This window comes from Haliotis rubra, unplaced genomic scaffold (genome assembly GCF_003918875.1).
Source record: "Haliotis rubra isolate DU_JTF1 unplaced genomic scaffold, ASM391887v1 Scf2116, whole genome shotgun sequence".
Classification (NCBI taxonomy): Eukaryota; Metazoa; Mollusca; class Gastropoda; order Lepetellida; family Haliotidae; genus Haliotis; species Haliotis rubra.
Window position 1 is genome coordinate 27,338 of NW_025766133.1, and position 14,237 is coordinate 41,574.

At 43.8% G+C, this 14,237-nt stretch overlaps 1 pseudogene; it reads right to left on the minus strand.

The window, feature by feature from the left end:
* Positions 1-13,006, minus strand: part of LOC124276709 — a 39,758-nt pseudogene extending 26,752 nt beyond the window's left edge.
* Positions 13,007-14,237: the final 1,231 nt, after the last annotated feature.

A 14,237-nucleotide genomic window follows, 5' to 3' on the forward strand; every position in this document is an offset into this window, starting at 1 on the left:
GGCGACTAACGGGATCGGATGGCTAGGCTCGCTGACTTGGTTGACACATGTCATCACATCCCAACTGTGTGGATCAATGCTCATGCAGTTGATCATTGGATTGTCTGGTTCAGACTTGATTATTTACAGACCGCCACCATATGGCTGGAATATTGCTGGGTGCTGGGTAAAGCTAAAGTCACTCACTTAAAGACAAATGTGCTCCAATTAAAATAATTTTTGCAGTCCTTTATGAAAGGACTTGCTACCAAATACTCGTATAATTATGGGACAACAGGGGGACTATCACTAAGTGTAAACTAGTGGTACATAAAATGGCAATAAGCTGACATTTGAGAGAGCCTGGTTGTGCAGTTTTCGCTCATCCTCCTCAGAGAGGATGGAACTGTTCCACTGTAAGTGCTCTGTTTACATTTAGAAGGAATTAAAAGAAACAGTTTAGCAATTTGCTGGGAATATATAGTGCAGGCAAACAAACATAAACTGTGTTTCGGTACCATTAGTGCTGTGCTCTAATGGAGGAATTCCATGCGAACACTCCATGTTTGGCCCTCCATCACAACAAGGGAGAAACTGAACACACTTCTTAACTCACAAGCTGAGACGAAGGCCTAATACATCTCAAACCAGGGGACATATCTTTATTCATACTCTTGGAAGCCCCTGGAAATCTCACAGCTGCCTGATGATGGCCAAGCAAAAGCTCATAACTATGGCAGACGAGCATCACACTTCACAGCTTCCATACGTGCAGAACACATACCCATAGACAAAATGGTAGATCACATGATGAGTTCTCTCCGTTTGAAGAATCACTTAATGCTCCCCTTGCTCAGGCCGAAAGCATTCATTGCTTCCAGCACACGGGGCTTACTGAACAATTCATCATAATTACTTCACTAAACTGAATATTTGCCCATTCTTACCATCAATATCTTGTAATAATGGTGTGAAAACCCATGAATTTATTTCAATTCATCCAAAAAGGAAGAAGGAAAAACTGTTTCCTATCAGCTAGGGCATATATCTTTTCAAATCTAAAGACAGAAAATTAATGGATGCTCTTATTCAAAAACATGGCTAAAAATGTTTTTGACAATGAAGAGGTAAGGTGATTATATTTCGCATTCATCTCTTTTTAAATAGTGGTCATCTCAGTATTGCTCTCCTTATGGACAATGCAGACACATTAAAGAGACAATCACGAGGTACTGGGGACGTGTTCTGACATGGAATCTCCACTGGGGTGACAGGCATGAGGTACTGGGGACGTGTTCTGACATGGAATCTCCACTGGGGTGACAGGCATGAGATACTGGGGACGTGTTCTGACATGGAATCTCCACTGGGGTGACAGACATGAGAGGTACTGGGGACGTGTTCTGACATGGAATCTGGGGTGACAGGCATGAGGTACTGGGACGTGTTCTGATATGGAATCTCCACTGGGATGACAGACATGACTGGGGACGTGTTCTGACATGGAATCTCCACTGGGGTGACAGGCATGAGGTACTGTAGGGACGTGTTCTGACATGGAATCTCCACTGGGGTGACAGGCATGAGGTACTGGGGACGTGTTCTGACATGGAATCTCCACTGGGGTGACAGGTATGAGGTACTGGGGACGTGTTCTGACATGGAATCTCCACTGGGGTGACAGGCATGAGGTACTGGGGACGTGTTCTGACATGGAATCTCTCCACTGGGGTGACAGGCATGAGGTACTGGGGACGTGTTCTGACATGGAATCTCCACTGGGGTGACAGGTAGAGGTACTGACAGGGACATGTTCTGACATTCTGACATGAGGTACTGGACGTGTTCTGATCTCCACTGGGGTGACAGGGTATGAGGTACTGTAGGGACGTGTTCTGACATGGAATCTCCACTGGGGTGACAGGTATGAGGTACTGGGGACGTGTGACATGGAATCTCCATGAGGGTACTGGGGACGTGTTCTGACATGGAATCTCCACTGGGGTGACAGGTATGAGGTACTGGGGACGTGTTCTGACATGGAATCTCCACTGGGGTGACAGGCATGAGGTACTGGGGACGTGTTCTGACATGGAATCTCCACTGGGGTGACAGGTATGAGGTACTGGGGACGTGTTCTGACATGGAATCTCCACTCATGAGGTACTGGGGACGTGTTCTGACATGGAATCTCCACTCGGGTGACAGACATGAGGTACTGGGGACGTGTTCTGACCTGGAATCTCCACTGGGGGGTACTGAGGGACGTGTTCTGACATGGAATCTCCACTGGGGTGACAGGTATGAGTACTGAGGACGTGTTCCTGACATATCTCTCCACTCATGATGTTCTGACAGGTCCACTGGGGTGACAGGCATGAGGTACTGGGGACGTGTTCTGACATGGAATCTCCACTGACAGGCATGGGTGACAGGAATCTCCACATGACAAGGTACTGGGGACGTGTTCTGACATGGAATCTCCACTGGGGTGACAGGTATGAGGTACTGGGGACGTGTTCTGACATGGAATCTCCACTGGGGTGACACTGGGGACGTGTTCTGACATGGAATCTCCACTGGGGTGACATGAGGTACAGGTATGGGGACGTGTTCTGACATGGAATCTCCATGAGGTACTGAGGGACGTGTTCTGACATGGAATCTCCACTGGGGTGACAGGTATGAGGTACTGGGGACGTGTTCTGATGGAATCTCCACTGGGGTGACAGGCATGAGGTACTAAGGGGACGTGTTCTGACATGGAATCTCCACTGGGGTGACAGACATGAGGTACTAGGGACGTGTTCTGGTATCTCCACTGGGGTGACAGACAGGTACTGGGGACGTGTTCTGTGAATCTCCACTGGGGTGACAGGCATGAGGTACTGGGGACGTGTTCTGACATGGAATCCCACTGGGGTGACAGGCATGAGGTACTGGGGACGTGTTCTGACATGGAATCTCCACTGGGGTGACAGGCATGAGGTACTGGGGACGTGTTCTGACATGGAATCTCCACTGGGGTGACAGGCATGAGGTACTGGGGACGTGTTCTGACATGGAATCTCCACTGGGGTGACAGGCATGAGGTACTGGGGACGTGTTCTGACATGGAATCTCCACTGGGGTGACATGGAATCTTCACTGGGGTGATGGGTATGAGGTACTGGGGATGTGTTCTGACATGGAATCTCCACTGGGGTGACAGGCATGAGGTACTGGGGACGTGTTCTGACAGGAATCTCCACTGGGGTGACAGGCATGAGGTACTGGGGACGTGTTCTGACATGGAATCTCCACTCGGGTGACAGACTTGAGGTACTGGAGACGTGTTCTGACATGGAATCTCTACTGAGGTGACAGGCATGAGGTACTGGGGACGTGTTCTGACATGGAATCTCCACTGGGGTGACAGGCATGAGGTACTGGGGACGTGTTCTGACATCCCCCGGTGGTGAGGCTCCACTGGGGACGTGTTCTGACATGGAATCTCCACTGGGGTGACAGGCATGAGGTACTGGGGACGTGTTCTGACATGGAATCTCCACTGGGGTGACAGACATGAGGCACTCGGGATCTATTCTGACCTTTAATCCCCAGGGTGACAGGCATGAGGTACTGGGGACCTTTTCTGGCCTGGAATCTCCACAAAGGAGACAAGCATAAGGAACTGTGGATCTATTCTGATCAGGAACCCCCACATGTGATATTGAGGATTCCAGTGACTTATACTCACTGTAATATTCCCTGACTTTGCATAGGCATTGAATGGCAAGTACTCGACTTTCTCGTTGGTCATGTTGTTATGGTAGTGGAAGTACACGGTGTTGTTGCTGTCCACCACACGCAGCTCACTGACTGTATCCTTCTCACTGGAATAAGAACAGGGATTCAGCCATCTGATGGGGACAGTTGGGGACAGAAAACTGCACTCTTCAACTGAAGTTTTAACCAAACTGAATAAGTGAAGCTTTATGCATCTGGTAGCAATTTTACATCAATATCATGACAAAGACAGCAGATATGAGCTTCTCTGAATGTTCTGGAGTTGAATCAGGTCGGGACATGGCATGTCTTATTGTGTACCTTCTTGTAATCTCAATCATATTGTAATCATGTGTCCTAACCCAATCTTATCAGGAGACATTAGTCTCTGTACCATCAGCAATACTACTTACTATTGTGGATAGGAGAGCTGGACAGAATATTTCTTCTCTCTGAGCGAGTTGAAGTAGTAGGCCTTCCAGAAGGAGTCTACATAGTCTATCATCTGGTTGGTTCCACCAAGGCCAGACAGCAGGATCTTCCGAGTGATGGTTCTGAAATGAAAGGTAGTGTATCATGCAACTGACTATTGAGTCACTTCGCGTACACCAGTATTACACCTGTGTTACACTGTCAGCACTAGTTTCATGTGTGTGTGTTTTTGTGAGAACAGTCAGACCAGGGAGTCTGACATATCCCATATACAGTGCACTCTGTCAAACTCGGACTCTGTCTTTCTCGGATTGCTGTATAAACAGGACTGAACTCACGGTCCCGACGTAATCCTTCTTTGTTGTCATAATAAAAAAGTTCTGTATCTCGGACTCTCATTATTTCGGACTTCGGACCAAAGTGTAGGCCCGATAAGGTAGTTACATGTAAAAACATTGCTATATAATTCGGACTGAGCAGGAAGTCCGCTTGGCCAATAAACTCTGAATAAACATTCCGTTGATTGGTTTGTGTATTTTGTCTTATTTACTTAGCAGGAAGTCTGCTTGGCCAAGACCGCGTGGTCTAGCGGTGAACGCTTATTTACCTTTGATGCGACGAACACCAATTGTAAACTATAATTGAGCCGATCATGTCAACTCAGTGTCAATGTCACTATGTAAGAAGCGATTTTATTGGATAAAGATTGGTTTCTAATGACGCTTTTTCGCCACAGTCTGCTATAAGGGTCGTTATTGGTCAAAATCAGACACGTGACCTAAGGCAACCAATCATATTACGGCAATGGATACCGTCCTCGTAAACAAAAACTTTTAGATTTACACAAAAGTTTTGGGTAAAATAATGCTATTCTGAACATATTATGTAAGAAATCGCTACCTATACGTAAATTACTGAACTTATTCGACTTATCGTGCTAGGCTATGACCTGTGACAAAAATGCTTCATGTATATATTTTCGCATTGAACATCGTGTCCGAGAGTGAAGATTGAGGCGGCGAGCGACAGCCGAGATGTGTCACTTGCTAGTGACTTGACTTACATTACATGATCGCACAAAAAGATGGAAATAGTAATTTGACAACTTTTATGAATGTTGTTGTTGATTTTTTCATTAGTTTGTTCAATTTATTTAATGAATTCCTCGAAACATCGTTACTTTGCTCTTTGACAATGTTATTGTGGACCCGCTGCCGAAGCAGGTGTCCGAGAATCGTTCTTTTCAATAACATTGCAAAACATAGTTTATAATTTTAATTCTGCTGATAATATATGATAAATTGAAATTTAATAAGTGTTTTCAGACATTGTGAAATGTGATAGATTTGATATATGAATCATAAGTCAGGTAGGTTCCTAGAATTATGTCTCATTTTGAAAGGAGATAACTCCATTAAAATCTGTGTACTTCGGACTACTGTATAATTCGGACTTTTTAGTCGGTCCCAAACTGGTCCGAATTAGACAAAGTACACTGTAGTTACACATGTGTTATGCAGTTACGTGTGTGCGTTCATGCGTGTGTGTACTGTCATACCAGAGGGAGTCTGACTTGACAAAGATAGTCACACAACATATGTTATGCTGTCATACTGGGAGTACAGTTTCATATCATACTGTAGAATAGGTCTTCAGAACCCATGCTTGCCACAAAAGGCGACTATGCTTGTCGTAAGAGGCAACTAATGGGATCGGGTGGTCAGGCATGTCATCGGTTCCCAATTGCACAGATTGATGCTTATGCTGTTGATCACTGTATTGTCTGGTCCAGACTCGATTATTTACAGACCGCCGCCATATAGCTGGAATATTGCTGAGTGCAGCGTAAAACTTAACTCACCCACTCATTTCATACCATTTCATTATGTCATACAATGTCACACATTTTGTAGAGAAAAAACAAACGAAAGACTATGGATGCTCATGTATTCACTTCCATACAGCGTCAACTATAGTCAACTGAGTTGCAGGGTTAAATCTGTAGTCCCTCACATTCTGTTTCCTTCATGACACACTGCCACTCAATGTCAACATTCTCATCAGGAAAGTTCACTAAATCACTCACATGTCAGTTGTTTAAGTAATACTGTGATGCTCAGACATGTCTGTACTGTTAGATCAACACTCTGCTCCTACCTTCCTGTCACCTCCACCACATGCATGTATTGTTAAAACATCACAGACGATCGCAGAGTTACCTCTTCATGACGCCACTTCACACTTACAAAAATTAACACATACAAAAGTTAGATGATGTTTGGTAAGTTTCCAGACACAGTTAAGGTTAGTGTATAAAAAGAGTTATTACACAGTGCAAACTTTCCAAGGTTACTGTATGGAAGCATTATGATGTAATACATATGTCACTAGGAGCATAGTGTCTTAAAGTGTTATAGTGTTGTATGTAGAAAGCAGTAATCTGTTATAAATATGTCAGAATTCCCTACAATGTCACACATGTAACACCCTAATAGCTTAGATTGATGCGCATGCTGTTGATCACTGGATTGTCTGATCCAGACTCGAGTATTTAGATTGAATGATTGCTGAGTGTGCCTTTAAACATCAATCAACCAACCAACCAACCAACCAACCAATCAACCAACCAACCAATCAACCAACCAACCAACCAACCAACCAATCAACCAACCAACCAATCAACCAACCAAACAAACAACCAACCAACCAACCAACCAACCAATCAACCAATCACAATGTCGTACAATGTCATACAATATAATAGTGAACACACAATACCTTAATCAGATGCAACACATGTTATAAGTTGTTCACTGGTCACAAGGGGACATGGGTTGATATACCTTTGGGCTAAGGGAACATAAACAGACATAGAGGGTACATCAACCCATGGGCCCCGAGGGACCACTGAACAATGTATTTATCTTACCAAATACCACCATGTTTAAGTTGTACCAAACGAATTCCCACAGTTCAGCATTTCCAGCAGGTAACATAGAAAATGTTACCTGCTTGTAAGCAGGGAACGTTGATTGGCTCAGCTTATCAGAAGACGACATTTATGTGTGAGGTAAGATAATGGTGATTACATTTTCTCAGCAATGTACAGATTCTACAAGCATGTCTGTCACCTGTCAGTCATGGTTTGCTGTGGGAGTCGTACCAGTTTACGCTTGTCAGAAGGGTACACCAAGTACATGATCTGGACACCCAGTTGTCCGCCTTATCCATGTTGTGGAAGCAGCGGTGGCTGAGTGGGTTGGATCTCTGACTTTGTGTGCTGGCAGTCAGGTGCCTTATTCTGCGAGTGTGGGTTTGATTCCCAGATGGGTCCCAACCAAAACCATAACTAGAATCTGTACTTTACTGATAAAAAGAAATCTCAAATATAACATGTGTTGCAGTGTTACACAGTGTCATACACAGAAGGCTGTAATATGTTTTATAAATGTCACATGATATCATACATGTCATATAGTGTTATACAGTATTATTCACTGCTTATATGTAAATCAATTTGTTCATACAAAGTGGGGCGGTGGGGTAGCCTAGTAGTTAAAGTGTTGGCTTGTCACGCCGAAGACCCGGGTTCGATTCCCCACATGGGCACAATGTGTGAAGCCCATTTCTGGTGTCCCCACTGTGATATTGCTGAAAAATTGCTAAAAGCAGCGTAAAACTAAACTCAGTCAGTCAGTCATACAATGTGATGTTGCTGTGTCACAAGGGACAGTGGGGTAGCCTAGTGGTTAAAGCTTTTGCTCGTCATGCTGTAGACACGGATTCGATTCCAAACACACAGGCGGATCCAGAGGCGGGATGCAGGGGTGCACACCCCCCTTTTGCTTTGAAAGTTTATTAAATGACCATTGAAACTCGGGGAGGTGTGCAACCCTCCTTTCTCAATAGTGTGCACCCACTTTTTCTCAAAAAGATGTATCCGTCCCTGACACATGGGTACACATCTTGTAAGATTCCGTCTACCCTGGGTACAATATGTGCAGCCCATTTCCAGTGTCCCTTGCCGTGATATTGCTGGATTATTGCTAAAAGTGGCGTAAACCTCACTCACTCACTACAGTGTCACATATGTCATACAGTGTCAGACATGCTGGTCAGTGTTAACACTGTGAGTGAGACAGAGACTGGTCCCCTGCAAGTGTTCAGCCCCTACTTATATATAAACACCCCCAACTGGGCTTTCATTTCTTTACAGAAACAGGGATAATAATCTGCCTCATCACATCTTTTCTCTTTATAACTCTCACTTTAGTTCCCTCATCGTCGTCAACAGTACTTCTGCTGTACACTTCAACATCAAAGACATCATCTTCATCAACTTCAACCAAACGTTAGACTCGTACTCGATTCTGCCCACAGAGTGCCAAGCTTTTATCAAGTCTGTTTTCATCAAAGGTTTTGTTTTCACAAGACTCAAAGGAGAAGGTTTGCCTTCAGTCACCAGACAAAATACACACTGTAATACTTGCTTTTCTTATAGTTTCTTTTCTGTATGTTTCTTTTACAGTTTTAAAATAAACTTTTACTGCTAACATGTCATCAGGGACTATTGCGTCTCAGAAAGAAAACAAATTTTTTTTCCAATGTTTAATACCCTAATTGACATGATAGATAGCTGAGATAATGAGACGTAGTTGAGACGTATAATGAGACGTAGCTGCAGGGTTTGACTGGCACATAAAACTTGGGAATTTGGCGCAATCTAAACATGCCAAATGATTCCTCCCTAGTGTTAGTCATGACGCAGATCTTTCAGTCTGTCAAAACCAAACTCAACTTAACTGAACTGTACTGGTGGAACATTAAAATTTTAAACGGACATGTCCCTCGACAATACACCCAATATCAGTTTTCGTCCAATGCTGAAAAACCTGATGTCTAACAATAGAAAAGCTGTCCTGGCAAACAATCAGTGGCGACCAATCAGAATTAAGCTTCAATACTTGCCTAGTGGGGGGTGCTTATATTTGCAGTCATATTTGGTTATGGCACATTTTCATCATCATATTATGGACTAAAAAACCGAAGTAATCTTTTAACATTTTTCATTAACCAGCCAGCAGTTGATGAGATGATATGACACAGATGAATCTGATACAGGTACATGTGACCGGTGAAGGAGACATAACCTAAATTATTTTGCAGTCTAAAATGGAACCTATTTCATCTGGTAAAGGCAGTTAAGAAAAGTCACAAGAAAACAGCGTCTAATATACATAATAGCAATACCACTCATTTATGTAGTAGTTACAAATATGTCCCATATGTCAATTATTGTCACCATATCTCTACCATTGACACAGCATGAGTGAGTGAGTGAGTGAGTGAGTGAGTGAGTGAGTGAGTGAGTGAGTGAGTGAGTGAGTGAGTGAGTGAGTGATGAGTGAGTGAGTGAGTGAGTGAGTGAGTGAGTGAGTGAGTGAGTATGATGGTGCAGACATTTCAAATATGCTAAATCCTTCTTATGACAACCACACTTATAACAACCTTCTTATGGGGGTATCCATACAGATTGTCACTGGGTCAGTGGGTTCCCATACAGATTGTCACTGGGCCAGAGGGTCTCCATACAGATTGTCACTGGGCCAGAGGGTCTCCATACAGATTGTCACTGGGCCAGAGGGTCTCCATACAGATTGTCACTGGGCCAGAGGGTCTCCATACAGATTGTCACTGGGCCAGAGGGTCTCCATACAGATTGTCACTGAGTCAGAGGGTCTCCATACAGATTGTCACTGGGTCAGGGGGTTCCCATACAGATTGTCTTCAAGAGAGTGGGTCTCTTGGTCAGGGGTCTCCATACAGATTGTCACCAGGACAGTGGGTCTCCATACAGATTGTCACCAGGACAGTGGGTCTCCATACAGACTGTCTTCAAGAGAGTGGGTCTCTTGGTCAGGGGTCTCCATACAGATTGTCACCAGGACAGTGGGTCTCCATACAGATTGTCACAGGGACAGTGGGTCTCCATACAGACTGTTTACGAGAGAGTGGGTCTCTCGGTCAGGGGTCTCCATACAGATTGTCACCAGGACAGTGGGTCTCCATACAGATTGTCACCAGGACAGTGGGTCTCCATACAGACTGTCTTCAAGAGAGTGGGTCTCTTGGTCAGGGGTCTCCATACAGATTGTCACCAGGACAGTGGGTCTCCATACAGATTGTCACCAGGACAGTGGGTCTCCATACAGACTGTTTACGAGAGAGTGGGTCTCTCGGTCAGGGGTCTCCATACAGATCGTCACTGAGTCAGAGGGTCTCCATACAGATTGTCACTGGGTCAGGGGGTTCCCATACAGATTGTCACCAGGACAGTGGGTCTCCATACAGATTGTCACTTGGCCAGTGGGTCTCCATACAGACTGTTTACGAGAGAGTGGGTCTCTTGGTCAGGGGTCTCCATACAGATTGTCACTGGGTCAGAGGGTCTCCATACAGATTGTCACTGGTTCAGAGGGTCTCCATACAGACTGTCACTGGTTCAGAGGGTCTCCATACAGACTGTCACTGGTTCAGAGGGTCTCCATACAGACTGTCACTGGTTCAGAGGGTCTCCATACAGACTGTCACTGGTTCAGAGGGTCTCCATACAGACTGTCACTGGTTCAGAGGGTCTCCATACAGACTGTCACTGGTTCAGAGGGTCTCCATACAGACTGTCACTGGGTCAGAGGGTCTCCATACAGACTGTCACTGGGTCAGAGGGTCTCCATACAGACTGTCACTGGTTCAGAGGGTCTCCATACAGACTGTCACTGGTTCAGAGGGTCTCCATACAGACTGTCACTGGTTCAGAGGGTCTCCATACAGACTGTCACTGGGTCAGAGGGTCTCCATGCAGACTCTCACTGTCATCTAAGGCACCATACAGATGGTCACTCGGTCAGAGGGTCTCCATGCAGATGGTCACTGGGTCAGAGGGTCTCCATACAGATGGTCACTGGGTCAGAGGGTCTCCATACAGATGGTCACTGGGTCTGGGGGTCTCCATACAGACTCTCACTGTCATCTAAGGCACTCCAATGTGCTGTGCATAGTTATGTCCCTTGGGATTGCCAGAAACCATGGGTTTAAATCCATGTCTGCTATCAGTATATTTCTTGGTTTGTGAGCACCATGCTTGTGCTTCTAAGTTTCACCAAAACGATAAATGTCAGACCTGAATCTTGCAACTTGACTCTCACTATACTTACATGCCATTGTATAACTGGACTAGTTTTTCAATTAACATTAAACTAAGCTCACTCACACACGAAGACCATATACAATTTCAATGAAATGACCAACATAACCAACATAAAGAAGAGCAGTTCAAACACATCTGTCTCTCATCCGATCAGAAAACTTGCTCGTATTTCTTCAAACAGAGTTACATCAAAAGTTACTTCTGCTGCATGTTCAGAAATAGCTTCTTTGATCATCAAATATACAGAACTAATAAATATTCCTATTATTTGTCAAAAGATGACATGAAACAGAACTTGTTTTTTATTACAAAGATATCCTGACACAAACATTCACATAAATGAACACAGCTGATTTTACTTTAGCAGATTTTCAATTACTAGAGAGTCCATTTCTTTCATCCAAAGCAGCATGATTAATATACTGAAGGTACTAAATAAGGCAACATGTAGCAGAAGGTAGACAACATCAATGAGTCGGAATGGTTCTTGAAATTATTTGCTACAGTAACTGAACTTCCAAATGATTGATTTTATCAATAATTCATTGGTTTCACTTTCCAATGAAGGCTCACTGATCATAATAAATTTCCAGTAAAATTATATAAATTCATTGAATTTAAAGGGAATGATAAACATGGGTGTGATGTCATGAAATCATATAAATCTGACACATACAATGTTTCCAATCAGATGTATTTGTGGGATATCAGCTACCATGTTTACTGTTTTTATGTAAAGAAAATTGATAAAGAAAATATGCATTATTGTTTCTATTCTCACTGATGACCAATTATTAGCCATATTGGCAGTATAGTCAAACCCATAAAAATTCAGAGAATCTATGGTTATTTAATTTCCCCCTACTGACTACATATTTTCCATATCAGTGATTATGCATGTCACAGACAGGCCAGGTCTTGCTACTTTAATGGTAGATAATCATTTAATAGGTACTTTTGGCATTGATTTTTATTAAGAGATCCTTCTCATCCACAGGATGTCAAGATCAAGATAATAATAATAATGTATTTATAAAGCGCCTAATATCCACCATAGAGATGCTCAGTGGCGCTGTGACAATATTGGGGAAGGAAATAGTTCATATAACTTTACAGAAAGGCAGCAGTGAATAGATGGGTCTTTAGCAGAGATTTAAAAGTTTCTTTTGATGAAGTGTTCCTGATTTCCTTTGGAAGAGAGTTCCATAGTTTAGGGCTGGCAAAGGAGAAGGCGCGGTCAGACAGTTGGTTTGGAGATCTGTGTTGGGTGAGGAAAGAGTCAGAGGAGGATCGGAGACTTCGCTGAGGTACATACACGGAGACGAGATGTTTGAGATAGTCGGGAAAGTCATCGTTGTAGAGGCAGTCATGGATGGCTGTACCAGGTACATATTAAACAGGTTTCTTTCTGAAATGTCCATGTCTCAGAATAACCATCGATGTCAAGTCCAAAATAATTGATCAAAGGTATAGACCAATGGTATGAGCTTCTGTAGCTTACCTGAAGTCAGTTAATAATGTATGACCAATGTAGAGTGAGTGAGTGAGTGAGTGAGTCAACTTACTTGATGTGATCTTGGTAGTTGGCCACGTTGTTGATGCTGTCTCTCATCACCTTGCTGATTTGAGTGAGTGAGTGAGTGAGTGAGTGAGTGAATCAACTTAATTGATGTGGTCTTGGTAGTTGGCCACGTTGTTGATGCTGTCTCTCATCACCTTGCTGATTTGAGTGAGTGAGTGAGTGAGTGAGTGAGTGAGTGAGTGAGTGAGTGAGTGAGAGAGACAACTTACTTGATGTGGTCTTGGTAGTTGGCCACGTTGTTGACGCTGTCTCTCATCACCTTGCTGATTTGAGTGAGTGAGTGAGTGAGTGAGTGAGTGAATCAACTTAATTGATGTGGTCTTGGTAGTTGGCCACGTTGTTGATGCTGTCTCTCATCACCTTGCTGATTTGAGTGAGTGAGTGAGTGAGTGAGTGAGTGAGTGAGTGAGTGAGTGAGTGAGTGAGTGAGTGAATCAACTTACTTGATGTGGTCTTGGTAGTTGGCCACGTTATTGATGCTGTCTCTCATCACCTTGCTGATTTCTGGACTGTAGTCCTGAAACAAACATACTTTTATCAAATGATGTATCGTAAAAGTCAATATCTTGTTTAGCATGTTCAGAGAAATACTGCAGAAAACACTAACGGCTTGCATCACATCAGCTTAAATATTGGAAATATTCTTCAGCAGTGTTTCATTGCATCAACCAATATGTTTATGCTGAAATTGAAAAACAATACATAAAAATGGTATGTCATATACAAAAACCATCAGCCAAGAATTAAGTGTTCACAAAGATGAATGCCACCATACCAGGAGGTCCTCACACATGGTATTACCATATAAGGTGGCATGAGTGAGGCAGATGGTTGGGTTAAGTAGGACAATATTACAGTTATCTCCTGGAGTCAGGGGCGGTGGGGTAGCCTAGTGGTTAAAGCGTTGGCTCGTCACGCCGAAGACCCGGGTTCGAATCCCCACACGGGTACAATGTGTGAAGCCCATTTCTGGTGTCCCCCGCCGTGATGTTGCTGGAATATTGCTAAAAGCGGCGTAAAACCAAACTCAGTCAGTCCTGGAGTCAGCTTGAGGAGGGAGGGAGACAGGATGACCCCACCAGTAAGTCACAGATCTGCTGGATGATACAGGTAATTGTACGGGTTGATTGTCTGCTCAGTGACAAGTCAGGGGACACGACCATGGACCCATCTCCATGGCAGAATCTGAACATCACCATATATGTGTTCATCTGGGATGCTAACCCATGATCATAGGATTCTCATTGTCCTACAGTGAAGGCTGTCATA